Consider the following 19,357-nt stretch of genomic DNA (forward strand, 5'->3'; position numbering starts at 1 on the left):
CTGAAGAACAAAAGTTGATGCAGAGTTAATCAGAAAATATAAGAGCCTGTAGTGGTGCGACTGCACACCTTTGGAGCAGAAGTCATGAGTTCAATTCCCACCTGAGGCATCAAATCCAGCTACACGCTACGCTAAGTGACTGCTCCCATGCTGAGCCCGGACGGGGGAGATAATTGATGTGACGCCTCGTCATCTTATAGTGTTTAAGATGATGAGTTATTATTATAGAGTCTGTAAGTTATAACTTCAAATTTTACAGTTGAGCTTAACAAGGTGATACATAAGATAAATATGTGTGACGTTCTAGGGGTGCAACAAGAAATCGGCTCCACTCACGCACCAACCGTGAAAGGTGATCAACTAATTATCCAATCATGGAGCAGGAGTGAAGGACTCAGCAGGCACTGGACTCCAGTAAGCCACACCCAGGTGTCCACGCCTGAGAGAGAAAACCCACAGCAATCCTCTGGTGGGAGGAGTCACAAACAACCACAATACTGAATCATAACATATGCATGTACGTGTTTAATATGTGTTTATGTAGAAAGGTGCGATATAAATACAATTGTACTTACTTTTTACTTCTTCTGCATGATTTCTTTGTGTGCAGCTCAGACCACCAGGTGGCGCCTGAGGACCAGTTGACTCTGACACGTCTGTAGTTCTCTGCAGCATCTAAAGCCACTCTGGATTAGCATCTACACTTCCAGCTTTCTGCTCCACGCTCACAATAAAAACGTCATCGTTCAGGTCAATAAGTCAACATTTACTCTGCATTTAAACAAAGACAAAAACAGAACTAGGTCTTCCTCATAGCCAACACAAACACGACACGACTCCGACTGACTGACATCGCCAGTAAATTCAAACCGACTCCCCAAACCTGATGAAACTCGTCACAGAACAGCAGAGCTTCAGTTAAACTTCCAGGAAGCAGGAACCGTTTATTTGCACCTGTGCAGGTAAAAAGTGACAGCAGGGAAAACAGCAGGGCACCTGGAGAGGCAACAAAAGAAATGGTTTGGCAGGCAGTGGTCAGACCATCATCTCCTGACCTCTCGCTGGGTTTGCTTTAGTTAGCATTAGACGAGCTTCTCCAGGACGGCACATCCACGCGTGCCGTCACCAGAAGGTTTGCCGTGTCTGCCAGCACAGCGTCACGAGGAGAAGCCAGGAGACGGGTCCAATATCTGCTCCTTTACATGAGGAGGAGCCCTGACAGAAAACGACCTCCAGCGTGCTCCTCATGGGCAACCGGTTTTTTCCTACTGTGAACGTCATGAATCAATAAATTGAGATATTTGAACCTTGTGATCAAAATGAGAGAATAATGGAGACAAAGACGGCTCGGCTTTTCAAACCTGTCAGGTGAGGCCTAAGAGGAGAGATAAAGTAGATGTGCTGACAACATCCGTCAGTTGAGTTTACGACTCCTACACAATCAACATCGTTTCATCTTTCCAGCCTGTCAATCATCCTGATGCGTCACACAATAACTCGTTTCCATGAAGTCCAACGCCTGGAAACGGGAATCTTTTTGTTTTTAGTTAGAGTTAGTTAGAGTTACAAATGTAATTTTGAGCGTGGAGGTCTCGGGAGGTGAATTCGGGTCAAAGTGGGGAAGAGGAGCGGCGCCCGCTCTCAGGGATCTCAGGTATTTCCGAAGCCTGCGGCGAGCGATGCTGCGAGGGGCCTCTTGCCGCATCGGAGCGAGGGGTTAGAATCAATGTGCGGAGACATTTGGCGGCAGTCTGCGGGTTTTCCTGTGGAGGTGGGGCCGGAGGGGAAGGAGGGCCTCTGGGATGCCACAGCAGGAGGCGGGGAGGCCGAGGTCACAGCCGAGGAGGAGAATGGAGCAGAGTTTAAAGAGCAAGAAACACAGATTCAAAGAGAAATGAATCAAATGTTACATAAATGAGCTGCGACATCTTCTTCATTTTAAATAATGTTTGGAGGCTTGTGGAGTCTCCTTTTAACATAACGACAAAAACAACCCTGCTGTCTGCACCGAGCGTGACAGCCGGCTGGTTGTAACGGCTGTAGGAACAGCGGCTCTGCAGAGGTGGAGGGAAACCAAACAGGCTGTGGTGACGGAGTGATGAGTGCAGGACAGATGAAAGGGTGCAGGAGGAGAGATGAGTGATTCAGTCATCCAGACATCCCAGAGGAGAGGAAACGCCGTGTTGACCTCCACCTCCTGCTTCTTCATTTTCATCTCCTACAACTGTTTTCCTCTGAAATTCATAAAACATGCTTCAAAAACTGCTCGTGGTTAATCGTACAATTAATTAAAGTTTAAATCAGGTCATGGAAAAGTCACAACAACTAATCTACTGATTTGGTTTCTGGAAATTAGAGAATTTTTTAAAATTCAGTTCAATTTCATTTATATAGTTCAAGGTGTTTAATATTGTGACATAGTAATCCGACAATAAGAGTTTGCAGGATGATTTGCAGGTTGGTGGTGGAGCAGATCATCTTTAGGTTCAGCTTTTTAAATCATATTTTTAATGTTACCGTCACTGGAAATATCTCGGTTAACCTCAGAGTCCAACATTGTTTCAGCATCATTTTCTCGACTTCCAGTTCACGTTACCAGGTGTTGACGTGAATTACAGTTTTACTAAATTTCTCCTGAGGCAGCAGTTTTAAATGCTGAAATGCACCTGTGTCATGTTTCTACGTACAGAATCTCCAATAAGTATTTCCCACAGTGGGTGTGATGCAGAGTTGAGAAAATTCATGTGTAAACGGTCTGACAGGGTGAGCTGAGGGACAGCCAGGGCTGAGCTACTCTAACCGGCTACAGGGGTCTGGCTCTCTGCAGGGTTTTCTTCAGCGGTGCAGAGCTGTGCCTCTACACCAACTAAAAGTCTGTTTGTTGCTAGCAGAATTAGCATTAGCAAGGAGTAAATAACATGTGACACAGCTGCAGGTCGCTATAGATAGTAGTTAAGCTAACGGTTCAGCAAACAAACCCAAAAGAGTTCAGTAACTGAACACTGAGCCAAAGATTATGTGCCTGGATAAAAGTTGTGTAACTTACAGTGTGAAATAGGTCGCAACATAAAAGACGGGCAGTAATAGAGCTGGGATGATCAACTAGCAGCAGAACACCAGAATGCACTGAACCACAGGAAGTGATACAATACCACACCTGCTATTTGTTATGTGAACGCCTACATTTGGGTCATTTCCATGGATTTGCTTCAGCTTTAGCACCAAATCACAATATACAGTCGCTTCAAGGTTCTTTATAGTTCAATTAGGGCTGGGCGATATGACCCAAAATTCATATCTCGATATTTTTTAGCTGGGTGGCGATATAAGATATATATCTCGATAATGTTTTAAAGCCATAAGTTAAGAACAAAAAGAGAGTTCTTAGTCACACTGTGTCCCAGATGTCACACAGGCATTTTTATTTACATACAGCATAGATTTACATGAAGAAATTACTCAAAAATAAATTATCAGCATTTATTAAATAATCATGCTCCATAAATGAAAGAAAACAATGTTGTTTTTGTGCATAACAAAAAGCTCATAATTGTGCAGTCAAAATGTAAACTAACAGACGCTGAGCATAATAACAAAGACAGATTTCACAGCTGCTCTGTTCCCAACTTCTACTGCGTGACTGACAGCCTGGAGTTTGATATCCTCTTTATGGCCCTTATACACACACAATACGGTAATATTACGTTGAAGCACAGTACGTATCACTCCGCCAGGCTCCAGACTATGGTAGCCGTAATGCTCCGACAATCCATCAAGCGCTGCAGCTCCGTAGCTTACCAAAGTCGTACTAAAACATTTTTTGACAGATTGCTGAGCGCCGTGTTCCACCTAAAATCGGTTCGCGGCCATCAAGCACAACCAGAATTCATACATAAGGCGCGCTGTCAAGTTTTGAGAAAATTAAAGGATTTTAGGCCGTGCATGTCGTTAGCGTGGTTAGCTCGTTAGCGCGGTTAGCTCGCTAACACGTTGACGCCGTCCAGCCCCACAACTCGCTAACGGAGATTTGCCGTGTCCATCTTGTCGCTGCCTGCAGGTGAAGCTATGGGGGAGGGGGAGTTGTGTCCAGTGAAGGAGAGGCGAGGCTGTACGGAGCCCCGCAGGGGACATGGGAGAAAAAAAATATTAAGACGGACTTTTGCAAGATCTCGCAAACATTTTAGCCGCATTCTTCGGACGCCGGCTCGAAGCTGACCGGGAGGTCGAGGCACGATGTGCCGGGAAAGCGGTGTTCCTCCCGGCTGTAGTAGGTCTCGACCTCCCGTTAGCTTCGAGCTAACGGAAAGAATGCGGCTAAAACTTTTGCGAGATCCCGAGTTTGTTTTGCGAGGTCTCGCAAAAGTCCGTCTTAATTTTTTTTAATCCCATGTCCCCTGCGGGGCTCCGTAAGGCCGAGTAACGTTGCGCTGAGACAAAAGTGGACGAAAGAGAGGCAAATTGTGGCTCCACAAGTATAGTTATAACGTAACATAGACTATATCGATATAAAGGATATTGTCACGTCTTATATCTAGTATGAAAATATATTGATATTTTTTTAAAAACTTGATATATCGCCCAGCCCTAAGTTCAATATTAGAGCAAAACCCCAACAATCCAACAACCGTTTGATGAGGAAGCACTTTGTGACCTCCTGGATCCAGTTTCCAGCACCTGGAACAAGAAGATGACTCGACTCATTTATCACCCTCCACATCCAGTAACTCCAGTTTTTGTTGTTCATGTGAGGAACTGGCTGTAGCTGTGGCACCATCAGGCACAGAGATATAGGTGTGGCTCTCCATATTGATGTCAGCCTGCTGGAAAGTTGACGGTGGAGATGCAAACGTGTTATCGTGGGAGATGAAAGAAAGCCAAACATCAGATTTAAATTCTCTGCCTGATGATGAATTTCCTGTTTTGACAGAGTTTCATCTGATCTATTACCTAATAACACAAACACGCAATCTGATCTCGAACTTCCTGTTCACCTATTCCATTTAATATCTTTCCATGTGACCGCTCGCTGCCTTTACAGAGCAGGTTGCCGTTAATCCTCTGTACACGCTTCTCTTCACGCCGGCTTTTATCATGAAAACAAGTTTTGCATTAGGCTCGGTCACGTCTGCACTGGCTTCCCCGTTTCCCCCCTGAGCCGTACACCTCGGCGTCCTCCTACACAAACATTCGCAGCATTAATTAAAATCCTTTCTGTCAAAGTGTGACTGACACGTATTCGCTGAGCGTGACACAAAGCTGGGAGGAAGTCATGTAAAGGTTACATTTTCCATTTATACCCGAGGCACTTTCAGCTGACGGGCTTATGTTAACAGCAGGATTATTTCGGTCAGGTGATCACAAAACAAATAAAGTCATTCGTTTACTTCCTGTTCATTTAGGCCAAATAAAAACAGTTTGAAAACATCCACATATTTTTAAAGAAACACATCAGAATCAGCTGATTTTCACTGTACACTAACTTCAGTATGTTTAATGAAGCCATGCAAAATTTTACCTTCATACCACAAATATTTTCAGCGTTACACGCACTCGAAGCTGTCAAAGAGAAACAAACACTGTTTGATCAGGTAATGGACCAGAAACTGAATTTTTACACATGTGTACAAAAAAAGGAAAATTAAATTAAATCCCAAATCACAGCAACTGTTGCCTCAGGTGCTTTATATTGTAAGATAAAGACGGTACAATAATACAGAGAAAACCCAACAATCATGAGACCCCCTATGAGCAAACGCTTTGGCGACAGTGGGAAGGAAAAACTCCCTTTTAACAGGAAGTAACCTCCAGCAGAACCAGGCTCAGGGAGGGGCGGCCACCCAGGAGTGATGTGCACTATGTTGCACATTTACCACTTTTTTCTTGTAAATTTGCCGCATTCGACGTACAGCAGTCACACAAGCTGTGTCCCAAAACGTCGGCTGCATCCTTCGGAGGACCCGGCCTTCGTGGTCTACGTGGGCCGCGTCCTTCAAAGACCGAGAAGGCCGGAAGTGCGAGGCTGTGAAATGGGATGGTCTCGCCTTCAGATTAGCGTCACCGCTGTGTCGGTGGAGTTTAATAAACTCGGCCGTCTGCTCCTTGCTATCTAAAATATAACAGGACACTGGAGTAAACTCTCGACCGTCTCACATGTCTGTTTAATCAGTTTTCTGTTTAACGTTTATTCAGCTGTGTGAAAATCCCGGAGGAACCCACCCGATGGATTAATAAAGTTTCATTTAATCTAATAATCTAATAACTTTGATCTCAGCCAAACCGATTTACTCCAGAACAAATAAAACACCCAAAAAAGCCAAACAATTACATTTTTAAGTTATCTGAGTGACTAATATATCATGTTTAACCTGAGTAGCGAAAGAGCGGTGGTCTGAAAACGATGAAGCCGGGAGTCCGCTGCTCTCGCCAGCTGGAGTGACCATTGAACCCCCCCGGCTTGCTATCGAGCTGGTGGGTAACAGACGTCTCCGAAAACGTCGGCACACTTTTGCAAATATGCGATGTCTTGATAAACCGAGCAGATATTTGATGTTTACACAGCTACTTTCTCGCCTTAAAATATGTTAAAAGTTTATTTTGTGACCCAGAAAGATTAATAAGAGTAATATTAAAACTTAGTAGCGGCCACCATTGTTGGCAGCTGAAATTTGGCTATGAATTCTGGGATATGGTGGGCCACGAAGGACACACCCGACCCATCCAGCGAGAGTTTCAGTCAGGTTTCAGAGTTCATCACAGCACAGAAACAGCATTAGTGAAGGTTACAAATGATCTTCTTATGGCCTCTGACAGTGGACTCATCTCTGTGCTCGTCCTTCTTGACCTTAGTGCAGCATTCGATACTGTTGACCATAATATCCTGTTAGAGCGATTAGAACATGCTGTAGGTATTACAGGTATTGCACTGCAGTGGTTTGTATCATATCTATCTAATAGACTCCAATTTGTGCATGTAAATGGAGAGTCCTCTTCACACACTGAGGTTAATTATGGAGTTCCACAGGGTTCAGTGCTAGGACCAATTCTGTTTACATTATACATGCTTCCCCTAGGCAGCATCATTAGAAGACATAGCATACATTTTCACTGCTATGCAGATGACACCCAGCTCTATCTGTCCATAAAGCCAGATAACACACACCAATGAGTTAAACTGCAGGAATGTCTTAAAGACATAAAGACTTGGATGGCCACTAACTTTCTGCTTCTTAACTCAGATAAAACTGAGGTCATTGTACTCGGCGCTGAAAAGCTTAGAAATATGGTATCTAACCAGATTCTTACTCTGGATGGCATTACCTTGGCCTCCAGTAACACTGTGAGGAACCTTGGAGTCATTTTTGACCAGGATATGTCCTTCAACGCACATATTAAACAAATATGTAAGACTGCGTTCTTCCATTTGCGCAACATCTCTAAAATTAGAAATATCCTGTCTCAGAGTGACGCTGAAAAACTAGTTCATGCATTTATTACTTCCAGGCTGGACTACTGCAATTCATTATTATCAGGATGTCCAAAAAACTCACTGAAAAGCCTTCAGTTAATCCAAAATGCTGCAGCAAGAGTACTGACAGGGACTAGAAAGAGAGAGCATATTTCTCCTGTTTTGGCTTCCCTTCATTGGCTTCCTGTTAAATCCAGAATTGAATTCAAAATCCTGCTCCTCACATACAAGGTCTTAAATAATCAGGCCCCATCTTATCTTAATGACCTTGTAGTACCATATCACCCTATTAGAGCACTTCGCTCCCACTCTGCAGGCCTACTTGTTGTTCCTAGAGTATTTAAAAGTAGAATGGGAGGGAGAGCCTTCAGTTTTCAGGCCCCTCTTCTGTGGAACCAGCTTCCAGTTTGGATTAGGGAGACAGACACTATCTCTACTTTTAAGATTAGGCTTAAAACTTTCCTTTTTGCTAAAGCATATAGTTAGGGCTGGACCAGGTGACCCTGAATCCTCCCTTAGTTATGCTGCAATAGATGTAGGCTGCCGGGGGATTCCCATGATGCATTGAGTTTTTCCTTTCCAGTCACCTTTCTCACTCACTATGTGTTAATAGACCTCTCTGTATTGAATCATATCTGTTATTAATCTCTGTCTCTCTTCCACAGCATGTCTTTTATCCTGTCTTCCTTCTCTCACCCCAACCGGTCGCAGCAGATGGCCGCCCCTCCCTGAGCCTGGTTCTGCCGGAGGTTTCTTCCTGTTAAAAGGGAGTTTTTCCTTCCCACTGTCGCCAAAGTGCTTGCTCATAGGGGGTCATATGATTGTTGGGCTTTTCTCTGTATCTATGAAGCGCCTTGAGGCGACATTTGTTGTGATTTGGCGCTATATAAATAAAATTGAATTGAATTGAATTGAATCCTTCAAATTCGGGGAAATGAAGGAGTTGACGAATTGGGACAGCCTTCGTCGCCTGGCTGTAATCGGCCTTCAAATGCGGCCTCAGGAGGATGCAGCCGACGTTTTGGGCCACAGCTACACTCTTGTGTGAAGGACTTTTATTGTGAAAGGAAGAAACAGGTGATTGCACAGGAGAGTTTTAGAAGGGTTTCCAGTAGAGATCGGTTAACCATGTTGGATAAATTGTCTTCAATAAATCTCAAATTTAAATGAATTCTTTTATAGAATAAAAATCTGGCCCTGAGAGTCGTCACGTTAACCGTTGGAGTCTCGGGGGTGCCGACCTCCAGCCATCGGCGCCGAGACGCTTCAGAACGAAGACGAGGAGAATTGTTGCACCAAACCGAGCCACCTGCAGCCACCGTGCTGCAGGGGTCGACGTGTTCAGGTCTCGCACCCGAAGGTTTACGTGTTTAAAAGCTTCGGGGGTCGTCACCCCGAGCGCCCCACCTGTGGAAAGCCTCCAACAGCGTCACAAACTAAAGCTCGAGCCGGTTTCCCATTAGGTCAGTGCTTTCCCCCAGAGGGCAATTGTCTTTAGCTCCCCTTTCCCTCCTTTCACACCAAATACCGCCGGGTCGGACGGAGGGAAAGCTGCTACGCACACAGCTGCAATTAGACCCTCCATTATATAAAGGCATATTCAGATAACAGGGGCACCAATGAGGTCAGTATGTGCCCTTTGTTGTGGGATTAATGAGTTTTTTAATAAAACAAAAAAATGCCCACTTCTTTATTGTCATGACCTAATGAGTGTGCCGGTGGCGCCAGGCCATGTTGGTGGGAAAGTGCCGCGGTTGTACCCGTCTCGCCGTCCTTTCCCTGCACCTGCATCCACCCCCTTCTCCCAGCGCCGGCCCGTGCTTTCCGGACCCCTCCTCCAGTGTTTGTATTCAAAGCTAGGAGCCAAACAAATGTTTAATTACCATAAAATGCTATCGGCATTTCGCCCTCTGACTCAATGAATGGCAACATAGAGCTCATTGAGGTTATCAACATGGGGACCAGTGGTCAATTGGGTCATTGATTTGGATTGTTTGACAGACCCGGAGCCAAGGCTGCAGGAGAAAGCAAAGTTCAAAAATCCCCCTCAGTTGAATCGAGAAGTTTGGCACAGAATCTGTTGGAAGGGGCTGTCAGGAGCGATTAGGGGGCATGAAAGGGCTCAGCGATCAAACGGGGCCTGTTCCAACGCTGCACATTTAATTAGAATTTGCATGCCTTTGTTCCTGACCCTTCAGCGGGCATGATCTGATTACAAGGGTGAACAGTTACCACCGGGGGAACGGGGAGCTTGCTACGTGCGCCCGCGCTTTTTCGCCCGGCAAAACGCGGCAGGTATTCTACGCAGGTGCAAATGGGTCGTGGGTGATGGCGACCCACGGCCGGACGCAAACTCAGAGCAGCTGGAGGGACGGAGGTGTGCGGGGGAGGCAGCCGGAAAATATCCGACCCCCAAATGCTTCTGCTTCGTTTCTGCCTCCTGCTGAATTGTGGGAGTTTGGGGAGGGGAGGGGCTGACTGAAGCGCTCCATGGCCCATTAATTGGGAGGCACAGCGCCCTTTGACCCCTATGATGATGCAGGGTGACAGGGCAAACGGCGAGAGGTGATTGGCTAGCAGCTACAGCAGTTGAATGTGCCACCAGTGGTGTTCGAGGGTGGAAAAGGGCAGTGTGGACCCAAACTCTGCCCCGCCCCCCCAATTCTTTGTTCCTCCGTCCAGTTTTATTCTTTTTTGTGGCAGATTTTTCTTCTCTGTCATTTTTGCAAAACTTTTCTATTAATCGATTAAATATTAAATATAGATATTTTACACTAACAGCATGGGACAAAATAATAAGTCAAATTTGCACATTTATTTCCTTACTTTACTGTAACTCCTCATAGCCTTTAATGACAATCACAATTCATATTCATGTCTCATTCTGATGATAATTAATAATAAAATAAAATAAATTAATTTGTGTTCCATGCTTTTGTTGTGATTGTTTAAATAATCGGAAACTGTGATGTGAAAAGCTGATATTTATTATATCAGTAATAATAAAAGTACACATTCATAGTTTATACATTTATATTGTTAAGTTACCAAATTATTCCTAAAAAAACCCTTAATAACTGCCTTTATGAGTCAATGATTATTATTAGTCGTAACATTAACAGTAACAACTTGAATACTTGAGTATGTATATAGATTAAGTTGTGTTAAATATTACAGAAACAGCTTTTTACTCGAATATTTTGAGTTTCCGACACATTTTGAATTTATCAAACTGTTTCCAGTTAATCTGGACTTTATATAAGCATCACATATTTAATGACATGACCTTCATGATGTGAATGTTTTCCCAGTTCGTACATTTACAGATTTTCTAAGTGTATAAAATTGATTGGTTGCGGTTTTTTATCAGCTGTACTTATGAAGTTATTAGCGTCAGATTGATTCATGTAGATGCTGGGAAAAGATTCTTACTATGAGGGTAAACTTTTGCATTTGTTGTTCCCGCGCGTCCTCCTCTCGTCTCTGTCCCCCACACACACATTTTGGGAATTGAGACGTCCTCTGACATGCCGTACTCGGATTTCCGGGTCACACTCAGGAAGCACAAATGAGAGAAATGAGGAAAGCCAGTGGAGACAGGTGGAGTGACGGCTGTCAGCACAGACAGCAAAGTGCAGAGTGATGCTCTGCTCAGAGTACAAGGACACTTTGTGTGTGAGAGTTTATTTTTAAGCAACTTTAATTCAATAAATTAGACTTTTTTTTAATGTAAATTTGATAAAATAGTAAAACTTAAAACACCTCATGTGCTCATTTAACCATTTATCAGATCTGATGTTTAGTTTAATATTCAGTGCTTTTTACTGGAAAACACTTTTATTCCAATAATAAAGCCATAAATGTGTTTCAATAAAATGAAAACTCACTTGAAATTATTATTGCTTTGATTCACAAACCCACCACCTACTGACCAATCAGACCTCTGGAAACACCACCATCCAGGAAGTCATCATGTGAGGACAGTAAGAGGGTTACGTTACAAGCTCCGCCCCTTTTATAAGCTCGTCTCTACACTGATGACTCATCAGTCGATGAGCAGCGGGGATGGCAGCAGTTACAGATGATTTAATCATTTAACAGTTATTGATCACTGTGTTGAATCAAAGCATCACAGTGATCAATAACAGCACATTTTAGGACTTGGCAGTTAACGCCGAACATTCCTCTCAGTTATTTGCAGTTTTGTTATTTTGTCTATAAACATAAATATGTAAATAAATAAATATGTCATTACTTTGATTTTAGTTGAAGCTTTTTCAGCCATTTCCATGATTTTTGTCTTTATGATCATTTTTTCACACTGATGTTTGTGATTTTTTCGTATCCCTGCCGGGACTGAAGGATGTGAGTAAAAACAGCTCCGGAGAGCTTTTCTGTATCAGGGAAACATGATGTGATGTGATCTGAAGGACTGGTGTGTTTTTGTGTGACGGAGGTCATTAGCGTGTTATGTTTCTTTGTTAAAGTGTCTCCAGTGTGTCTGGGATGACGGCACGCACCCATCCTCCTCCCACGTCTCTGCACCTCCACCCAGCTCTTTCTGGTTATTTATAGTATTCTTGTGTTTATTCATGGAAGAGCTGCGCTGAACGAGAAGACTGACAATAAAAGCTTCTTATCCAGATGTTTTGGTTGAAACATTTACTAAGACTTTATGTTTCGTTTCAGTGGATTTTAAGTCTGATTATTTTCATCTTCAGTACAGTAGGGCTTATTTTACAGTAGTAAAGATACTTTGTTGCACAAAAAGGCCGACAGGTTTCGGCCTGTGTGATGTGCAGATGTCGGTTCCTGCTGCAGGTCACGCCACTGTGCCACACGGACCAGCAAAAAGCTTTAAATGTTTGTTTTTGGTTCATTATGTGCATTTTTGTCTGGACATCTGATGGAGCAGGGACTCAAACCCATCTGTTACTGGGCTGGAGACAGGTGAGCACAGGTGAGCTCAGAGATTCACAGCAGCGAGACTGCAAAGCTTGGTATCAATCCAAAACCAAGCCAACACTGGGCCAGTACTGATACAGATACTGTGAACTTCTGCAGGATGGAGCAGTGTGTCAAACGTATCACTGATGCAGTTGACGGCAGTAATTCGGGCGTGGCTCTGCGTCAGTATGGACAGTTACAGTTACAGGGCTGTGATGATGGCACTGCTGGAACATGGCGCCTGCAGCAGCCTAGAAACGGCGCTGCTGCAACGTGAAACAGGATCACAGCGTCTGCACCGTGCCTCGCACAGCTGGTTTCATTCTGGTCCTATATAAAAGCAATGATGCTGCGTGCTGGACATCACCAGGAGCTCTTTCTCCTTCAGATCTTTGAGGTCTTGGCTGGACTCAGAGTATTTAAAACGACTGTAATTCAAAGGCAACGACTTCACTGAACATGATTGGTGTGATTTTGGAAGAGCTGCAGTCTCCAGCTGCTGTTCGTCCCAGTGCGAGTGTAACACAAGATTCAGGAAACATTGTGTTTTGTGTTAAGGATGATGATGATGATGATGATGATGAAATGTGGATACTCAGAGACATGAATCTGTTTCTTTCTTTCATCACATTATGTCTCAACTAGGGCTGCCACAAACGATTATTTTGACAGTCGACTAGTCACCGATTATTTTTGCGATTAGTCGACTAATCAGATCATCATCCATTGGACGTAAAACGTACAGCTAATTGCACCAGCAGCATCTGCTCTTATATAACTATCATTAGCTTACAGCTTTAAGTGTTTAAGGTATGTGCTAACTAAAAATAAAGACAAGATGATAGTTTATTAAATTTTAATGAAATTTGCAGATTGTTTCGGTGAAGTTTAATAAACTCCTTGCTATCTAAAATATAACAGGACACCGGAGTAAATTCTGGAGCATCTCACACTTCTGATAATCAGCTGTCTGCTTGACGTTTATTCAGCTGTGTAAAAACTATAACTTTAATCTCAGCCAAACCGATTTACTCAGGAACAAATAAAATACTGAAAAAAGCCAAACAATAACATTTTTAAGTTATCTAAGTGACTTATTTATGTTTAACCTGAGTAGTGAAAGACAGTGGTGGGTTTGAAAACGATTAGCTGGAGTCCGGTGTTCTCACGGCTCTAGTTAGCCTAGCCCCCGGCTAGCTATCGAGCTAGTGGGTAACAGACGTCTCCGAAAACGTCGGAGCGCTTTTGAAAATATGTGGTGTCTTGATAAACTGAGCAGATATTTGAGGTTTACACAGCTACATTCTCGCCTGAAAATATGTTAAACGTTTATTTTGTGACCCAGAAAGAATAATAAGAGTAATATTAAAACTAACTAGCTGCCGCCATTGTTGGAAACTGAGCTGGGCTGCGCTATGAATTCTGGGACACAGCTTCTTCTTCTTCGGGGTTTAACGGCAGCTGGCATCCTTGTACATGCAGTGCTGCCATCTTCTGTTTCAGTCCGTTATTACACTCTTAAATCCTACTACTTATTCCTGCGTCTTTTGTGATCTTACAAAGCTTCAAACGACGCGTCGACTATTAAATCAGTCGTCGACGATTCTGATAGTCGACTAATCGTGGCAGCCCTAGTCTCAAACAAACAAAATGTTTGCTGTAACAGAGCAGCAGTACAGCAAAGTACTGTCAACAGCTTATTGGGAAAGAAAATAAAAAACATGACCAATTACTGAATGTGCACGATTACTTTTTGATACTCGGATGGTCCGAGATCAGAGTAGACGTCAAAAGATCAAAGAGAGATAACATAAAATTACATTTTTTCCTTTTAAATGTAACAGCTGCAGTGGAAGGATCATTTAAGTGAACAACTTCACAAAGAGACAAAGTTTGACTGCACTTGTTTCAGCAGCAGGTTGCTGCAGGGTCCCGGAGTCGTCTGTGGATCGCTTGGCTCACATTCAGCCGTCGGCTCCGACCATCGCTGCCATAAAGAGTCAGGCTGGTTCTCAGTGCAAGACGAGGTTTACGGCTAAAATCATCTGGGGTCAGGACAGAGCTGCAGTCTGTTCATGTACACGTCTTTCTTCCATTTTTCATTTGAATTATAAATAAATAGAAGGAAAATCAACTTTTACAAAGATGCTTTGAACTACATTAAATGCATGACGTTCAAAGTTCAAGTGAAGTGCCATCATGGCCGCTCCATAATAAAATGAACGTAATGTTTCTGTCCTCCCTCTACATGGACCAAAGTCCGTCAGTAATCAATGAGAGCGTACTGAACATACAGGCACACCGGCGTCACATCGAGCTCTGCGCTCGTGTTGTTCTGCTTCAGGTCACCGTTCCTCTCTGGGGGGATCGTGGGGGGATCATGGGATGTCATGTGATTTTTGTTAACTGTAACGTGTTACGTGTATTTACGTAAACACTGCACGCGCTTGCGTCTTTGAGAGGGCCTTTCTTCGTCACTGCCCGCCATCTGTTGGAGCTGGCAGTACAACCTGCCGCTGTGCTCAAAAGGTCGCGGTTCACTGTCCGGCTTTTTATTCCACCGTGTGATTTATTGATGATTCACTAGAGGGACAGATGGAGTCCTGGGAATCACTTTATCGCAGGTCATTTTCCAAATGACGTTGGAATGACGAAAGTTGAAATGATATGATTTTGGTCGGCGAGCTGGAAGCACCGAGGCGGAAAACGGGCTTCTTGTGCTTGGCCGCGGTTTCTGTACTCCCTGAACCCTGAAATAATGACCCTTCCTTGTTCATTAATGTCTACTTGGTCAATCATAACACATCAGAAATGAGTTTAGCATTCAGGCGCAGGACAATTGACCTTGTGTGTGCCCTTCCTCACCAGCGAGCTGTCACAGGGCTTCATCCAAATTGAGGCAATTAGCTCCGATGTGTCTCCCCATTAAGCTGAGTATCTCCACTGTGTTCTAATGACAGCAGAAAAACATGGCCTAATCATGCCCGGCGTTTCCCCCAGAGTTCACATCCACTGCTAGCCGGAACACCCATGGTGAGCTGAGAGCCGGGGTTACGAGCCCGAAACCATCTGCAACGAGGAAAATGTTCAGGAACAGCAGCAGCAGGAGGGCGACGCTCGTGAGAGGACCACAAAACAGCTCTGCAGAAGCAGAAGCAGAAGCAGGCCAGTTCGTGGGAGCGAAATCGACGCACGATGTTCGGGAGGAAAGTTTTCCCTCGAGTAATGTTAGTACGAGAATCTGGAGCTGCAAGTCCCAAAAATCAAACACTGAGGCTCACTGAGAGTTAAAAAACTGCCTAAATTATTTCAGCTCCAATAAACTGAGCGGTGCATCAGGCTGTTCTTCCAGCTGTTACAGTAACATTTGATATCCTGACGTCCACGAAGAAGATTTATGAGGGTTAGTGATGCTGGGCTAGCTTACAGTGGGCACCATCTACAGCGCTATAGTGAAGCTAATGTGAAGACAGCACAACAAGTGTTGGTTACTTGAAAATAGTAATTAGTTACTGATTACTTCACCAAGAAAGTAATCCAGTTACTTTACTGATGACATATTTTCAAAATAATTAGTTACTTTATTACTTAGTTACTTTTTAAAAGCATGATACACAACCTGAATATGTAATAAAGCCAAAGAGCTTTTAGCCCAATTCTACTTTTTCTGCATCATATAAAACTGAATCAAATGGAAAAGTCTCTTTTTAAAACTTGTTGTATTAGTTTTAGGGCTGCCACGATTAGTCGACTATCAAAATCGTCGACGACTGATTTAATAGTCGACGCGTCGTTTGAAGCTTTGTAAGATCCCAAAAGACGCAGGAATAAGTAGTAGGATTTAAGAGTGTAATAACGGACTGAAACAGAAGATGGCAGCACTGCATGTACAAGGATGCCAGCTGCCGTTAAACCCCGAAGAAGAAGAAGCTGTGTCCCAGAATTCATAGCGCAGCCCAGCTCAGTTTCCAACAATGGCGGCAGCTAGTTAGTTTTAATATTACTCTTATTATTCTTTCTGGGTCACAAAATAAACGTTTAACATATTTTCAGGCGAGAATGTAGCTGTGTAAACCTCAAATATCTGTTCAGTTTATCAAGACACCACATATTTTCAAAAGCGCTCCGACGTTTTCGGAGACGTCTGTTACCCACTAGCTCGATAGCTAGCCGGGGGCTAGGCTCACTACAGCCGTCAGAACACCGGACTCCCGGCTAATCGTTTTCAAACCCACCGCCGTCTTTCGCTACTCAGGTTAAACATGATATATAAGTCACTTAGATAACTTAAAATGTTATTGTTTGGCTTTTTTCTGTGTTTTATTTGTTCCTGAGTAAATCGGTTTGGCTGAGATTAAAGTTATAGTTTTTACACAGCTGAATAAACGTCAAGCAGACAGCTGATTATCAGAAGTGTGAGATGCTGGAGAATTTACTCCGGTGTCCTGTTATATTTTAGATAGCAAGGAGTTTATTAAACTTCACCCAAACAATCTGCAAATTTCATTAAAATTTAATAAATTTTAATCTTGTCTTTATTTTTAGTTAGCACATACCTTAAACACTTAAAGCTGTAAGCTAATGATAGTTATATAAGAGCAGATGCTGCTGGTGCAATAAGCTGTACGTTTTACATCCAGTGGATGATGATCTGATTAGTCGACTATCAAAATAATCATTTGTGGCAGCCCTAATTAGTTTTAATCTTTTAACTTTATGCACATTGCATCAAGCAAAAATTAAACTATATGCAAGAAGAAATGTGTTTAACATTTAAGCCTATATTCTGCATATTCAACCATATAAAATAAAATAAAACCATGTTTTGTGTTTACACTCTTTCAAATAGATGCAAGTAAAACACAGCAGAAAATAAATAAAATCAAAGATTGAGCAGCTCTGAGTGTCACCTGTTTAGCAAGAGTGGGGTGGGTGGAGGTTTGCCCACAGCGGTCAGTGGGATGATCCGTATGGGCTCAGATTGTGGTCATAAATATTTTGTACCTGTAAATCAGTTTTGTATGTGTAAAAAGAATTTGTGTGTGGACTTAGCCAAAAATTACGTGTGAAACTCTGCACTCAAGTTTCAAGTTACAAGTATGAATTTTGACCCTATTTTTCTTCCTTTCATCTGATTGGTCAATGTCATGTCAATCACAAATTTAACAATCCAATCAGAGAACAGTGACTTAAACTTTCTATTAATTTTTAAATTGATGACGCTAAAGTGTGCCAGTTTTTTTAATTATTGCGGTTTATTTGCAAAACTATACAGCATCCCTCGGTGCTTACAGCTTTAAGACATGCTGAATACATGACGCACATGAATGGTGCTGATAAAAAAACGAAGAAGAAGAGAATGAGGATAATAATAAGAATAATTCACCAAATTATATAAAATGTGGTGGCCCTGCAGAGCAAGTCTAAAGCAGTAAAGCAGCCCAGCATTCTGGTTTCCCTCAAAGACTAACAGGAGGGGTGGAAGTCTAAACTGGAAGCTCTCCAACCATAACCCCATTTGGATGGTGTTTAATGTTATTGTCCCCATCAAAGTTCTGCAGGACTGCGATCTGTGGGTCTGCAGTCACAGTAGTGGTGGCGTGATGTAAAATCATTGATCCAGTAAAATTAGCCTGCTAGTATTTCTGATGTGGGCTGGAAACAGCAGCAACGTTTAAACAGCTAGTTGTGCAAATGAACAACTGAATCTGCCAAACAGGCGACTCCCTCACGCACCAGTCAGAGCTCCTCGTCTGCATTAGTAGAGTAAACTTACACTTCATTGGTTACATAGTTACAATCAACCATTCACATTCACACCTGTGGGCAATTTAGGAGATGGTACCTAACCCACCTCATAAACTTAGGTGGTTCTAAGGAGGGACGAGAGAGAGTCCAGACTCCCCTCAGAGGAGCTCAGGTCACAGCTTGTGTGCTCGATCTCCTTCCTTTGGTTGTATGAAGCTCTTTGAGTGCTCAAAGAGAGCAGAAGAGCAGCATGCATGTGAAGGTACTGCAGACAAATATTTAATGCAGGTACTTACAGTGATGAAGTCTTGATTTGTTGCAGAGTGGAAATCCTATCCCAGGACTCTTCTTCTATTCTACAAACCAGGTGAAGATGAGAAACCTCCATTAAACCTTAGCATAAAAATAAACACGATAAAAAGATCCAGTCAGACCTCAAACAAAAAGAAGAAGCAGCTGTTTCATAAGAAACAGTGATTCACAACTACAGATGAAGGTAAGATCAGCTGTTCTGACCACAGCTGAGATCAAATACAAGCAAATTCTGGCACCAAAACACACCTGGACAGGTGATCAGGCAACTAAAAATCACAGGGTGGTTGAAGTGAACCACAAGTTAATCAGAGGGTTAAGCTAACACTGGCTACCGAAGCTAAGCTAATGCTAAATGAGTAATGTAAGCAGCTACTTGTTCAGCAAATCAATCTACCTGCCAGGCCTGCGTGCACGCTGGAGGATCCTCAGCCACCTCCAACTGTCCCTTCCACGTCACAGAGACCCGCCTCTTAGACCATCAAAGCAATCCCCTAAAAGTGGGAATAGAGACCTCCTGGCAGGGCCTCCTCACAGCTAGCCTCATGCTAATTACCTGCTTGTCTACAGGAAACACCTGGAAAAAGCAAAAGAAGCAAAACATGACTTACCCAAACATTAAGAGATGCACTCCAGGTCAAACTGCCATTATTACAAATTCTTCTTCTGTATAGGGTTTACTGGCTGCTGGCAAACAGCAAAATGGTGCACAGTAGCGGTTTTAGATACGGGCGGTTGCCCGGGGCGGCATCGTGGTGGGGGCGGCATCACCGGCATCGGCAAAAAAAAAAAAATGCTCGTACTCATGCTGCCCCGACGTCAGCCAGCGCATATTGGGAATGGCATAAGCACCGACCGATTTCTATCGCCCATTTGCTGGGAGTA

The 19,357-nt window shown here is 43.3% G+C and overlaps 1 long non-coding RNA gene across 1 annotated transcript; it reads right to left on the reverse strand.

Moving 5' to 3' along the window:
• Positions 1-815: 815 nt before the first annotated feature.
• Positions 816-19,149, reverse strand: LOC148099868 (uncharacterized). The gene is made up of 3 exons (XR_015719907.1): positions 19,084-19,149; positions 18,457-18,553; positions 816-2,234 (listed from the first exon to the last, which is right to left on the reverse strand). It is a non-coding gene; the product is annotated as an uncharacterized LOC148099868 (long non-coding RNA).
• Between the last annotated feature and the right edge of the window lie 208 nt (positions 19,150-19,357).

Source organism: Neolamprologus brichardi, chromosome 13 (genome assembly GCF_056152115.1).
Source record: "Neolamprologus brichardi isolate AB-2024 chromosome 13, ASM5615211v1, whole genome shotgun sequence".
Taxonomy (NCBI): Eukaryota; Metazoa; Chordata; class Actinopteri; order Cichliformes; family Cichlidae; genus Neolamprologus; species Neolamprologus brichardi.